The following is a 13792-nucleotide window of genomic DNA, read 5'->3' as shown; positions in this document are numbered from 1 at the left end:
TTACATAGCTGGACACAGAGGCAGAACATACTAGTTACAATTTATTGTTTGTTAAAATAACTTTTATGAACAATTTTACTGGTAATGGAAATTTCATAAAGCACACTTAGGGTGTTTCTAGTACCAAACGGATATATATTCCTAAGATCACAGGGAGATATCCTTCATTTCAAGAAAAGTTTTATTAGAAAAAAATCAGATTAATATATATCAGGAGTCCCCATTTTCCAGGAGAATTCTAGTATTTCCTGCAAAATATTCAGATTTCTTTGAAATTTTAACCTGTTTGATTTGCTTAAAAACTGAGTTTGTAAATTTGAAAACACCTCTGTTTAAAGCGAAGTGTCCTCAATGGCCCAAAGTTCAGGCATTGAGCTACCTAAACTCCAAATGGATTTCAGAAATCATCCACCGAATCAAGGACCCCACGGCCTCCGAGTCACTTCGACCTTCCCTATCAGAGGAGAAGGGAAATGAAATTATGGTGGTCATGGTGAAGGCATGCTAGGATGAATCTCCAGAGAAAAGGCCCACTTTCTGTTCCATCTAGATTTTACAGGAAGCCAGTCTGGAGGGTGAGTAGGTGTGTAGCAGAGGTTTTCTCCTAATTATTTAACCATTAGAATTTTAAAGCTCTGTGACTATGATTGATTCTGGGTGCCTCCCTCCCTCCCTCCATTTCCTCCCTCCTCCCATCTCCCTCCTCCCTCCCTCCCTTCCTTTTCTTCCTTCATCATATACTCATTCAGTGCCCATCATATACAAAGCACTGGGCCACGTGCTGGCTGAAGTCTAGTGGTAGATTCTCCCTTTATTCCATAAATGATTTAAACATGGATCAGACTTTCATTGCCTTCCTTTGTCCACCCCAGATACTGTGTCTCAATCAAGACTCTCCTTCCCAAGGAGTTCTGATATGACCTCAGAACCTTTTTCAAGCCAACATTCCAGGGGGTTATGACTCATTCATTGGGACTGGATTGTAGGATAAAAAAACTATTCACCAAACTTAGAGTAGGTTATTGACTTTAATTATTCATGGCTCTTGAATAGTTTTCTCAGTAGTGGCTTCACATGAGGGTCACTGTATCATCTTTTGACCCGTTGAGTGTCAGAAGGTACAGCCTTTGAGAAGTAGCTGGAGTTGATAGACGCCTGGGTAGGAGTCGGGCATCTACTCCTAATTTTGCCATTCTACTATACCTTCTTAACAGAACAGCCCCGTGTTCTGCATTTTTCACATCAAAATAGTTTTAAATAGTAGGTCTCAGGTCAGTGAATATTTTTTGCTTAGGAAATAGGGTCGCCAATGTTAAGGTAAGTGTATTTCCTATAAGAGCCTCAGTCTCCTCATGTGAAAGATGAAAAATTTATTTGATTTCTCTGAAGACGCCTCTAAAACAAGAGCCTATGGGATCTAGAAATGCCCCTGATATCTGTCACCAGAAAAGAAAACATCTGGTGTTGCCATCTGAAGAGAAAAGAACAACTCATCCTGAAACCTACACTTCCGCACGCCCATGACAATGACGTGAAATGTAGGGAAGAGGGGCGTGGGGAGGGCAGTGAAGGCTACTGTTTGTCCAGTGCCCGATGGGTAGCAGACACAGCCCTAGTACTCACTGCCTCCCTGAATTTTCCAAAGGAGTCTGTGAAGTGTGTATTATTATCCTCATGTCTCAGATGAAGAAACAGACTGCAAAGACGGAAGCGGGCAGTTCAAGATCACACAGCTGGTAAAGGACGGGCTGTCCTGCCAGGTGCCTATGGCCATTGGCATTTCACTGCTGTCCATTGGCAGCCCTTGAGTATGAAAGCTTAAGGGCAAGACCTGCTGTCTTGGAATGTATGCTTGGATGTTGTGTTCCACTGTGGCCCTAAAGTTCTTGGACAAAGATGTAAATCTCTGGGTTCTTTTAAAGCCACGTGAGTGTACTAGAGACAGTGTGACGAGCTAGCTGGAAGTGTACGCCAACCACATGGAGGAGGTGGTGGGAGAGAGTACCAACCAGCTGCTGGCCGAGAAGAGGAAATGGATCAGCTTTTGTCCACAACGCTGCCCAGATATTCCAAAGTTCCGGGGGCCTTGACAAAAGAACCAGGAAGCAACACCATTGCTATTTAAGGAGGCCCCACATGGAGAGACAATCTCCTTTGTTCTTTTCTTAAGAGACTGTTAGGCTCTTCTAAAATGGGTCAAGCATTCTGTGGTCATTCGGTACATTTTGTAAAGGGAGACAGAAGCAAATGCCCTCCAAGCCACAGGAATTACAGAATGCTGCTAAGTCACTTCAGTCGTGTCCGACTCTGTGCGACCCCATAGACGGCAGCCCACCAGGCTCCCCCGTCCCTGGGATTCTCCAGGCAAGAACACTGGAGTGGGTTGCCATTTCCTTCTCCAATGCATAAAAGTGAAAAGTGAAAGTGAAGTCGCTGAGTCGTGTTTGACTCTTCGCGACCCCATGGACTGCAGCCTACCAGGTTCCTCCGTCCGTGGGATTTTCCAGGCAAGAATACTGGAGAGGGTTGCCATTGCCTTCTCTAATATAGATAGATCTGTAAAAGATGGAATAGTGAATGCAGCAATAGGAGGATACCACTAGATGGCGCTCTGGCTTCATGAGTCCGATGCGGCGGCGGCTGCTGCTGCTGCTAAGTCGCTTCAGTCGTGTCCCACTCTGTGCGACCCCATACACGGCAGCCCACCAGGCTCCCCCGTCCCTGGGATTCTCCAGGCAAGAACACTGGAGTGGGTTGTTATTTCCTTCTCCAATGCATGAAAGTAAAAAGTCAAAGTGAAGTCGCTCAGTCATGTCCGACTCTTCGCGACCCCATGGACTACAGCCTACCAGGCTCCTCCGTCCGTGGGATTTTCCAAGCAAGAGTACTGGAGTGGGTTGCCATTGCCTTCTCCGCATGAGTCCGATACTCTCGGTCTATTCAGATTACTGTTCAGTCTCTGAGTCGTGTCCCACTGTTTGGGACCCCAGGGACTGCAGCACGACAGCCTTCCCTGTTCTTCACTATCAGATTATTTATATTATACGTCTGTCCAGATATTTTGCACAATAGGCACTACTAACTTCAGATTCAAAACTTGCTTCATTTTTGGCTCTGTTATCACCTGGGCACTCTCTGAACACTTGACAGAGTATCTGCTGTTAAAATTCCTGTACCCTTCCGTGTGTCTTGACAAAGAAAGGGGGTTGGCGATTTGAATGTGTTAATGTGAGATTGGTTGATAGAAGCAAAAATGTTAATTAATGAATTGATGAGTGTTTACAATTGTTTCCACATCTGCAGGCTGAATCTTTCTAATCAACTCTATAACCAGTAGGGGCAAATGCAGTTCTCTCAGGGAGAAAATCTTTTTTGAAAAGGCATTTATGTGACCTGCTCCTCACCCCTCCCCGAATTTATACCTACCAATTAAAATATCTCTTTAGAGAAAATGCAGGCTGGGAGATGGGTGTCAGAAAATTCCCTCTAGATGATGGATTCTTGTTAACCAAAAATCTAATGCACTGAAGCAAAAAAGATCTACCAGGGAGACTTTGTAGGGATGTGTAGGAGACAATTGGAGAAGGCAATGGCACCCCACTCCAGTACTCTTGCCTGGAAAATCCCATGGATGGAGGAGCCTGATAGGCTGCAGTCCATAAGGTCTCTAAGAGTCGGACACGACTGAGCGACTTCACTTCCACTTTCACTTTTCATGCATTGGAGAAGGAAATGGCAACCCACTCCAGTGTTCTTGCCTGGAGAATCCCAGGGACGGGGGAGCCTGGTGGGCTGCTGTCTATGGCGTTGCACAGAGTCGGACATGACTGAACCGACTTAGCAGCAGCAGCAGCAGCAGCAGTAGGAGACAATATGAATAAGATACTATTCAAAAACGTCCAGCTTCACTGGAGAATGGCTTGTTGCAGGAACGTCCGTGGAACCAGAGCATTTTGAGTCCGTGACAATCTTTTTCTCTGACATTGTTGGATTCACAAAACTCCGCTCTCTCAGCTCCCCCCTGCAAGTTGTGAAGCTCCTTAATGACCCGTACAGTCTATTTGATCACATCATTAAAACTTCTGACGTGTGTAAGGTGAGGCACCTGGTCCTGGGTCGTGGGGACACACACGACCCTTGTAGATGTCCCCCCTGGGCGTGAATGAAGATGAATCCAGCCCAAGACATCAGTCAGGAGGAAGGCTCTATTTTAGGCTGGCAGTCTATCTCAATTCATGGCAGAAACTCAATATTTGATTCCTGTTTGTTTTCTTGGAAAAGGGCTTGATTCATCACAGATGTAGGTGCTTGTCAAGAATCATCAGCTATTCCCTCTGTTTCCTTCCATTATTTTATCTCACAGTAAACACATTTCTAAAACAGGCATTGACCTTCTACTGGCTAATTCCTCCCGTTCCCTCCTGAATATTTCTTTTTCATATTCAGAGAGGCTCACATTTACTCTCCTTTAAAGCTTGTCTTTGAATCCGGTGTGTCTCACTTCTTTTACTGTGATCTTTAGCAATTCAAGCTTAGATTATCAGACTCATGACTAAAGGTCAGAGAGCAACTACCTGACTAGTACTACTGCTCTGGAGAGGTATGAACAAGTTCACCTGGAATGAAGGGTGAGTTTTGCACAAAAACTGACAATCTGGCTTCATTCATTAATGCCAAGGCCACCTTGTATGTTTTCTGGTGGGGCCAGATGATGACTCCAGGATGCCCATATTCACACACACCAGGTGGGCAGCCACAAGTTCATCAGCTCTCACCTCTGATACCAGGGCTCTCTGCCTGTGGTCCTGGATCAGGAAGACTTGGGGCAATGGAATCATGTCCTCTGGCAACACATCCTCAGTGGTGTTCCCCCAAAGTTCCCCAACGATGTAGCCCCAATTCCAGAGAGGATGGAAAGATAGTACAGACAATCGCGAAGAGCAGATCATATTCACCCAACAAAAACACAAGCTGCTCTGCTTAGAAGATCCTCCTCTGGGATTGCCTCTTAGCGTTTTCTTCTCAGCTACATTTTGCATGAACGAATGCTCACATCAGTTTGTATTAATAAAGGATGTGCCCAAGGTGGGGTGAGGTAGCCTAGAAGCAGTTTGACTTGTGTGCTTGTTGATTTTGGGTAATTTCAGTGTCACCAGGAGGCAGACGTGTTCTTACTGCCTGGCTAAGGCCGGAAGTTTCACCTTTACCATCATCGTTGGAATCTGCTGAAATGCAGATGGATCTGAAAGGAGCTGTAACTTTATACTTACGCTTGCCATTTATTCTCTCTTGTGAATGAAGGATCTGAAGGATGATTTTATTAGGAGGATTAGGGAAAAAGAAGACAGATGCCTGCTGCTGCTAAGTCGCTTCAGTCGTGTCCCACTCTGTGCGACCCCATAGACGGAAGCCCGCCAGGCTCCCCCATCCCTGGGATTCTCCAGGCAAGAACACTGGAGTGGGTTGCCATTTCCTTTTGCAATGCGTGAAAGTGAAAAGTGAAAGGGAAGTTGCTCAGTCATGTCCAACTCCCAGCAACCCCATGGACTGCAGCCTACCAGGCTCCTCCATCCATGGGATTTTCCAGGCAAGAGTACTGGAGTGGGGTGCCATCGCCTTCTCCAAGACAGATGCCTACATTTATATATCTTGTGTAGTATAAATGTATGCATAATGGTACCTAAGGGCCCTTATGTGGAGTGAAGATATTCCAGGTTGGATAAGGTGGACTGCCCTTGAGGGATCCAGGAGATCTTTTAAGGTCTGCCTCATCAGTGTATCGCTGTCTGTCTAACGAGTTTTGAACTTGGGTTGGGGGAATATGGTCACCGGCAGCCTCAGATTTCAGAAGGGAAAGTCGTGACTAGGGGAGAGGGTTGGGGAAGGAAGGCTTCATGGAGGAAGCAGGGCAAGGGGGAAGGACCTTGCGCAGGACCTTGAGGAAATGCTAGGACTTGGATGGTGTTGCGGTCATGGAGGGCGGCCCTTCCAAGGATGGGGCCCAAAGCAGGATCAATAGCGAAGGGCCTGGCCTCGAACCCATCCCCTCACTCCCAGCCTCCCTTGGGAAGAACACAAAGCCGCTTTCTTCCTTTGTTTCCAGGTTGAAACCACTGGAGATGCATACATGGTGGCTAGCAGACTTCCCATCCACACTGGAATCTGACACGTGGACGAGCTTGCCACCATGTCCTTGCACTTCCTCCGTGCCACCATCCACTTTCAGATTGGGCACATGCCCAAGGAGAAGCTGAAGCTCCGGATTGGCCTCCACACAGGTAGACAGCACCAAGGGCAGGTGGCCTTGTGGCCCCGATACAGCAGCAGATAGTTCTAAATCCACACCCTAGGCCCGAAATGGGAAAATCCTCAGAGGGGAAGAAAAGATCGAATCATCTTTGCTTGTGTGTTTCTACTTAGCCAGATTGCTTGGTAACAACAAGGAGACACAAAGATTCCAAGATGTTTAGCCCCAAAATAGGAGGGGCCTCCAAACCAGAACAGTTATTTTGGGCTTCTTTCCCTCCGTGCCTCACCATCAAATGCCCTTTGATCTGTTTTTATCAAACTCATGGACCTGTGACTTGGGAATGGATGACCTGCACTTGATTAAATGCTATCCTGTCACTGTCTTGAAATTCTTGATAATTTTTGAATGGAAGATCCCTTATTGTCATTTGAGACTGGACCCTGCAAATTACGGTAGCCAGACCTTCTCCTCCCTCTCCTTCGCAGCTTAACTAAAATAGACCCTGACTCCTAACCAGAGTTAACCACTCCGATGTTTGTGCCGCTGATGCTTTGTGTACATCCCAAGGGCATGAATAACATCATCATTGATTTATGTCTTAGTCAGCCTGGTTGTTAAAATGCCATACATAGACCGGGTGGCTTAAACCACACACTTTTCTGGCAGTTCTGGGGGCTGGAAAGTCTAAGCTCAAGGATTCTACCACAGTGGGTTCTACCTGTTCAAGCTTGTAGAGTGCCTTCTGGCTGTGTCCTCATGTAGAAAAAGAAAGAGAACTCTGGTGTCTCTTCCTGTTCATTTCAGGGCTAAGTCATTTCAGTCATGTCTGACTCTTTGCGACCCCATGGACTGTAGCCCACCAGGCTCCTCTGTCCCTGGGATTCTCCAAGCAAGAATACTGGAGTAGGTTGCCATGCCCTCCTCCAAAGGATCTTCCAGACCCAAGGATCGAACCTATGTCTCATGTCTCCTCCATTGGCAGGCGGGTTCTTCACTGCTAGTGCCACCTGGGAAGCCCAATTCCTCTTCTTACAAGGGCACTAATCCCATCAAAAGAGCCCTACACTCACGACCTCCTCTAATTACCACCTAAAGGCCCCACTTCCTAATACCATTGTATTGAGTTTAGAGATTCAACATGTGAATGTGAGGGGAGGCACACAGACATTCAACCCACAACAATTGATTATGTTGCTTTCCACTCAGAGTCTGTGAATTCCATAGTTTGCCTCATTGTAATCCTTGAAATCTGTTGCCAAACTTTGCTCCAAGAGAGTACTTGACAAACATTTGTTGACTGGATGTGCATTGTGGAGTTGACACTGGGGAGATTGCGGACTGGCCGTGCCCCTCTGTCCTTGGCTTTGCAGGTCCCGTGGTGGCTGGCCTGGTGGGAATCACCATGCCCAGATACTGCCTGTTTGGAGACACCACGAACGTGGCACCCAGAATACAAAGCAGCAGTTTGCGTGGGTATTGTTTACAGCACTTCGCAAACACAAGCTTGCTGTCCCTCTGGTCCCCTATCTTTAACCAGAGAGTATTTTTAGAAGACCATTTGCATTTTGTCTACTCTTTTCCATCTGAAGGATAAGATCGTTATCCATTTTAGACAACACGGGTTGCAAGCTTTGTAGATAAACCTTTGCACTGAGCTCTTGATGGAGCCCTGCAAATACACATGGAAGCTCCTAAGACTTTCCATCCTAAACACTCAGGTACACCTAGGGTACTGCTAAGTCGCTTCAGTCGTGTCCGACTCTGCGCGACCCCAGAGACGGCAGCCCACCAGGCTCCCCCGTCCCTGGGATTCTCCAGGTGAGAACACTGGAGTGGGCTGCCATTTCCTTCTCCAACGCATGCAAGTGAAAAGTGAAAGTGAAGTTGCTCAGTCGTGTCTGACTCTTAGCGACCCCTCGGACTGCAGCCCACCAGGCTCCTCCATCCATGGGATTCTCCAGGCAAGAGTACTGGAGTGGGGTGCCATTGGGTAAGATCATTTAAATAAGGAGTAGGAGTCGGCAAACTTTCTGAGCAGGACTAGAGAGTAAGTATTTTAGGCTTTGCAGGCTATAATCTCTGTTGCAACAACGTAACTGTTGTTGTCATGCGAAAGCAGCAGTTTGCAACCTGTAAATGCTGGGTGTGTTTATGTTCCAATAAAACTATTTGCAAACACAGGTGGTGGGCAGAATTTGGCCTGTTGGTAGCAGTGTGCCAAACGTGATGTATAGTTTTGGTGATACCAAAGAAATCTATGGCCAGGAACTCTGGGGAACATCAAATTCTTTTGCTTCAGAGTAGTTTTATTGCACTGATTATTGCTAGACATATATATGCCATTTATTGACAGATATTTATCAACTGGAAAACTAATTATTCAGTGATTTAAATATTAAAAAATTTAGATTAACATCTTTTGAATTTGTAGATCTTTCACAGCACATAAGACACACACACAAAATCTTTTCCCCTCTGATTACTTTGTTGTCTAAGTTAATCAATTGAGTTCCCAAATCCAGATTTAAACCACTGTCTTCGCTTATAAGTTAAGAGTTCAAGGATAAAATATGAAATTGGAAGTGCTGATGTAGGCTCCGAGCCTGACTTTGGTTGCAGTTCAAGTTACAAAGGACCTTTTCAGTGGTACCTCTCAGTTCTGGTACCATCCCAGGGAGCCCGAGGGGCCCAGCTGACCTCCACCCATCAGGAACACCAGCTTGCATATGGAGTCAGTTCTGTCTTATTTATAAACTGAACCTATTAAAGCTTGAGCAACACCTAGCAGCGTGTGAGCAATGCCTGTATGACTGGGGGTCCCAGGCCATGTGTCCCAGATGTGGGAGATGTTGTCTGTGATTTGCTTAATGAGAGGTGCTGGCGGTCCCAGAATTTGAGCCAAGTGTGAGGTGCTCCCTCAGCCTTTGCCCTACTTTTGACATCCATAGGAGATTCACAACCATGGTGATGACTAGACTGTAACTGGTTTCTGGCAGCTGTCCGGATCCAGGTCTCTCAGAACACTGCCAGCATCCTGCTGGCATGGGGAGGGTACGATTTGCAAAAGAAAGGCACCATTCCAGTCAAGGTAAGACCAGGGCCACTGTGAACACCCGTCCCCACTTGGGTCCCGGAAGGAGATGTCAGGAAACTTGATGGAATGAGTGAGTCTCCATGCCCTGGTTCATGGAGACCACTGAGGGCCACATAGAGCGCTCGTGACTGCCAGTTGTCTTCCTCCAGAGAGGGCTGTATGGTTACCTTAATGGTCAAGCGTGGAATCTGTGACCTTGGCTCCCACCTAGACTAACCTCTCGTGCGATGCCTCCTTCCTCTTTGCTGCACTGGTCTCCTGGCTTCTGCTTGAACACCCCAGAATGAAGTAGTCTCCCACATGGAGCAACAGCAAATACAACCCAGGAATAATCATGCCCACATTCTTCTATTTCCCTTCTCCTGAGTCTAAAGTGCCCAGGTGGAGGTGATGGAAGCCCATTGGTCTGGGGGCACTTAGGCCTCATCTCATCTCTACACATTTCCGTATCTCTTCCCTTGCCCTCTGCCTTCTTTCCACGCTGGCTCCCAGTCCATCACTGAAATGTACCATGAAACCACCTCATCTTTTTGATAAACCTTGCCTTTCTGGGGGTGGTGGTACTTCTCACATCTTGGAGATGTTCACTGTGGGGGTGATGAGTGGTTACTGGGACTTTGGGAGCTTGAGTGAGTGTCAGGGTCCAGGGACAGAAGTGAAGCAGGGAGGGGGTGGTACCTTCAGTTTACTAAGCCTGGCTCTGGCGTCATCTAATGTCAGGTAAGAGGAAGCTTTTTTTTAGATGGCAGAAGTGTAGACCTAGCTATGAATCCTGTTCCCACTAGTTCCTAGCTGTCTCATTTGGGGGCTTGGTGTTATAATCTGTAAAATGGGAACAGTGATAAGACTGCCCTCACAAGGTGGCTGTGAGTGTTGTGAACCTGGATGTGAGGTGTTTCACCTGGTGGTCTACTCACGGTAAGAGCTCAGCAGATTTTATTATTACTTTAAAAGATTTTCTTTGCAGTAGACTGAGACTCCACTAGTCCTCACCCCCTAGGCCATTTGCTGAGTGTCCATTTGGGCTTATCAGCCTAGTCCAAGGACATGATCACGATTTCATCGGTGATGAAGCTTCTCCCTTACCGAGGCAGCTCCTGCCTGGAAGCAGTTTGGGCTACAGATGTGATTCTCAGGAAGCCAGCAAAGATGACCTGAGTTGTCTGCTGAGAGACCACACTTGACAGACAGCCTCTCCTGCTCTGAGATTCACCAGCCCTCCTTGACTTCCCACAGGGCAAAGGAGAACAAATCACGTTCTGGTTGAAGGGCAGAGAAGACTGCAAAGGAGAACAAATCATGTTCTGGTTGAAGGGCAGAGAAGACTGCACTATTCCACTCCTCGAATTTGCTCAGAAAGAAGCTGAAGTCCCAGGGATCTTCTGAGGTGAGTATTTTCTTCAGAGGTGTTTGTGGGGTCCCAGGAAAGTCTGTGGGGATGCCTTAAATATCCCGTTTAGGGGTTGTGGTTCAGATGGCCAAGTAGTTAAGAACCTACCTACTGATGCAGGAGATGCGGGTTCGATCCCTGGGTAGGGAAGATCTCCTGGAGAAGGATATGGCAACCCACTCCAGTATTCTTGCCTGGAGAATCCCGTGAACAGAGGAACCTGGTGGGCTATAGTCCATCGGGTCACAGAGCCAGACATGACTGAGCCACTGAGCAGACACCTATGGTTCCAGGGTGTTGAGTCAGGCTCCCACTTGGGGGAGCCATCTAACTGGCCTCAGCGCACCCTGGAGCCCTGTTCAGTTCAGTTCAGTTTAGTCGCTCAGTCGTGTTCAACTCTGTGACCCCATGGACTGCAGCATGCCAGGCCTCCCTGTCTATCACCAACTCCTGGAGCTTACTCAAACGCATGTCCATTGAGTCGGTGATGCCACCCAGCCATCTCATCCTCTGTCCCCTTCTCCTCCTGCCTTCACTCTTTCCCAGCATCAGGGTTTTTGCCAATGATTCAGTTCTTCGCATCAGGTGGCCAAAGTATTGGAGTTTCAGCTTCAACATCAGTCCTTCCAATGAATGTTCAGGACTGATTTCCTTTAGGATGGACTGGTTGGATTTCCTTGAAGTCCAAGGGACTCTCAAGAGTCTTCTCCAACACCCCAGTTCAAAAGCATAGATTCTTCAGCACTCAGCCTTCTTTATAGTCCAACTCTCACATCCATACGTGACTACTGGAAAAACCATGGCTTTGACTAGACAGACCTTTGTTGGCAAAGTAATGTCTCTGCTTTTCAATATGGAGTCCTGTGGCCTGGAGCAAACCTAGAGTTTGATGAACTGGATACAGTGAACTCAAGACCAGGGCTGCTTGCTGCTCCCAGACCTGCCAGTGAGCCTGCCTCCCTGCCAGAAGTTTCCAGCCCATTAGCTTGCGAATTGGCAGTGAATCCAACTTCATTCTGGGGAAGGAGAAAGCTGGAGAATGAAGCCTGGGGCCAGGGGCCTGCCTCCCTTTGCAAAGTGCCTGCTCCCTAACCTCTAGTGTTTATTATCCTTATCAGCTAATCAGAAGGCAGGGACATAGAAGCCCACAGCCGAAGGCATCTCAGGAATGTTTTCTAGGTTGAAGCTCTATCTGAGGTGTGAATCACTGAAATCCAACAGAATTAGGCCACCCGGGCAGGCAGAACCCCCGCACTCTGGCTGGAAGGCCTGGCTTCACTTCCTGTGAGCACTGCGCCTTCCAAATGCATAATATCCTGTTCTCAATTTATTGCTTAATTTCTTTCCTATCCACTGAGCAAAGGACAGAATCGAGGCTTGAATTTTAAGTAGGACTTTTAAAATTCATTTATGAAGTATTTAATTTTTTAATCTCCAGGAGAAAAGGTGAACCCATCGATTCTGCCATGAGTAATTTCCCCTTTACAAAAAGAATGGGTTTTGCAACAGATCTACTGAACCACTGATGCATTTACAGTATATATTTTTTTAATTCCATGAAACTCCTTGCATCCAGATTATCTTCCATGTGGCTGCCGCTGAAAATGGCAGAGCAACTTGAATGATATGTCCTCTTTGAGTCTTTTTCTATTGAATTTCCAGGACTGAAGATGTGAAAACCAAAGAGGAATATTTTCTTTTTCATTTGACCTCAGAGTGGCCTTTGTGGAGATATTTCTGAGCTCTGTATAGGGCTTTTTGGTGGGATGGGAGCATTTAATACCAAATTTGACAAAAGGTTTGGTGGAATTCCTGCCTTTCTTCAGGAAGAGGGACACCATCTAGGCACCGAGGGTAGAGCTTTGCAAATGGTAACCCAGCTCCATGGAGTGCCTGAGCTCCCATCAGCAGGACTCTTCTGCCCTGAGGTGAGCAGTTGAATTCTAGGACTTGCACAGATGCCACAATTCCGTTTTCACTGTGGTGGGCTCTGCTCCTCTCCAAAGCCCTTCAGCATCAAGGATTGAAAGCTCGTGACTGATGCTTGGAAGGAGAGAGGAAGAGGCATTTATATGTAGGAAACATGGAGCTACGTTGGCAAGGAGACCGTGGGCCAAAAGTTGCTCCTCATGCCTTATACCTTCTTCCCTTGTTTGGGATCAGGGCTTCTGAGTGCTAGCACTTTGTCCAATCATGAATGCAAACAAGGCAGCTTCTGCTCTGGGTGTCTCAGAGAGATTGGCCAGTCCCATCCATCCGTCCATTCGTGTACATATCCATCTATTTCTCTACCCATGTATCTATCCATCCTTATGAACATTTCATTAATTCAAAGAGCATTTATTGAGTACTTACTCTGTGCCAGGTACCACACTGGGAGACACAAGAAAATATGAAACTTTCCATGATCTTTAGCTCTCAGTTTACTGGGAGAGAGGAAGCATACTAGTAATGCAATGTATTAAGGACTTATAGAGGTAAGTGCAAAAGAGCAGGAGTGACTGAGAAACCCAATATTCGTGCATTGAAAGAGAATTAGAAAATGATAGAGATGTAGGGATGGGGTGGGATGTGATATTCGATTATTAATGTTCAGTCTTTGTATTTGTATCAAGTGTGGGTGTTGGTTCCTTTCCAGCCCTAGCCCACAAGCGTACACAGTTATGTTCACATAGTAAAGACGGTTACTTCTGCCTTTTTCATCAAACATTATGATACAAACTTTTGGCATCCAACCACACACATCCATACACACACACACACGTGCCTACATATATGTATTCACACACATTCACATATATACATACACATGCACACACATAGACTCATATATACACATATGCTGAGTATATACATACATCTCTCTATATCTCTCTATAGTTATAGGTATAGCTGTATCTATCAGTTGGCCAATAGGTAGAGATTTCTGTGCATGTGTACACTCAGTATATATATGTATGTGTATATGTCCATGTCTCTCTCTATGTATATCCTTTGAATTACTCAAGTTAAGAGAGAGAGATGTCTTTAGGACTCATAACCAGGAATTTCAATAAGA

General features: G+C 46.4%; 1 pseudogene; it reads left to right on the top strand.

The window, feature by feature from the left end:
• Window positions 1-13792, top strand: part of LOC109579019 (guanylate cyclase 2G-like) — a 57966-nt pseudogene that overhangs the window by 41860 nt on the left and 2314 nt on the right.

The sequence above is a fragment of the Bos indicus genome, chromosome 26 (genome assembly GCF_029378745.1).
Source record: "Bos indicus isolate NIAB-ARS_2022 breed Sahiwal x Tharparkar chromosome 26, NIAB-ARS_B.indTharparkar_mat_pri_1.0, whole genome shotgun sequence".
Lineage (NCBI taxonomy): Eukaryota > Metazoa > Chordata > Mammalia > Artiodactyla > Bovidae > Bos > Bos indicus.
This window is presented reverse-complemented; position numbering and strand designations above follow the sequence as displayed.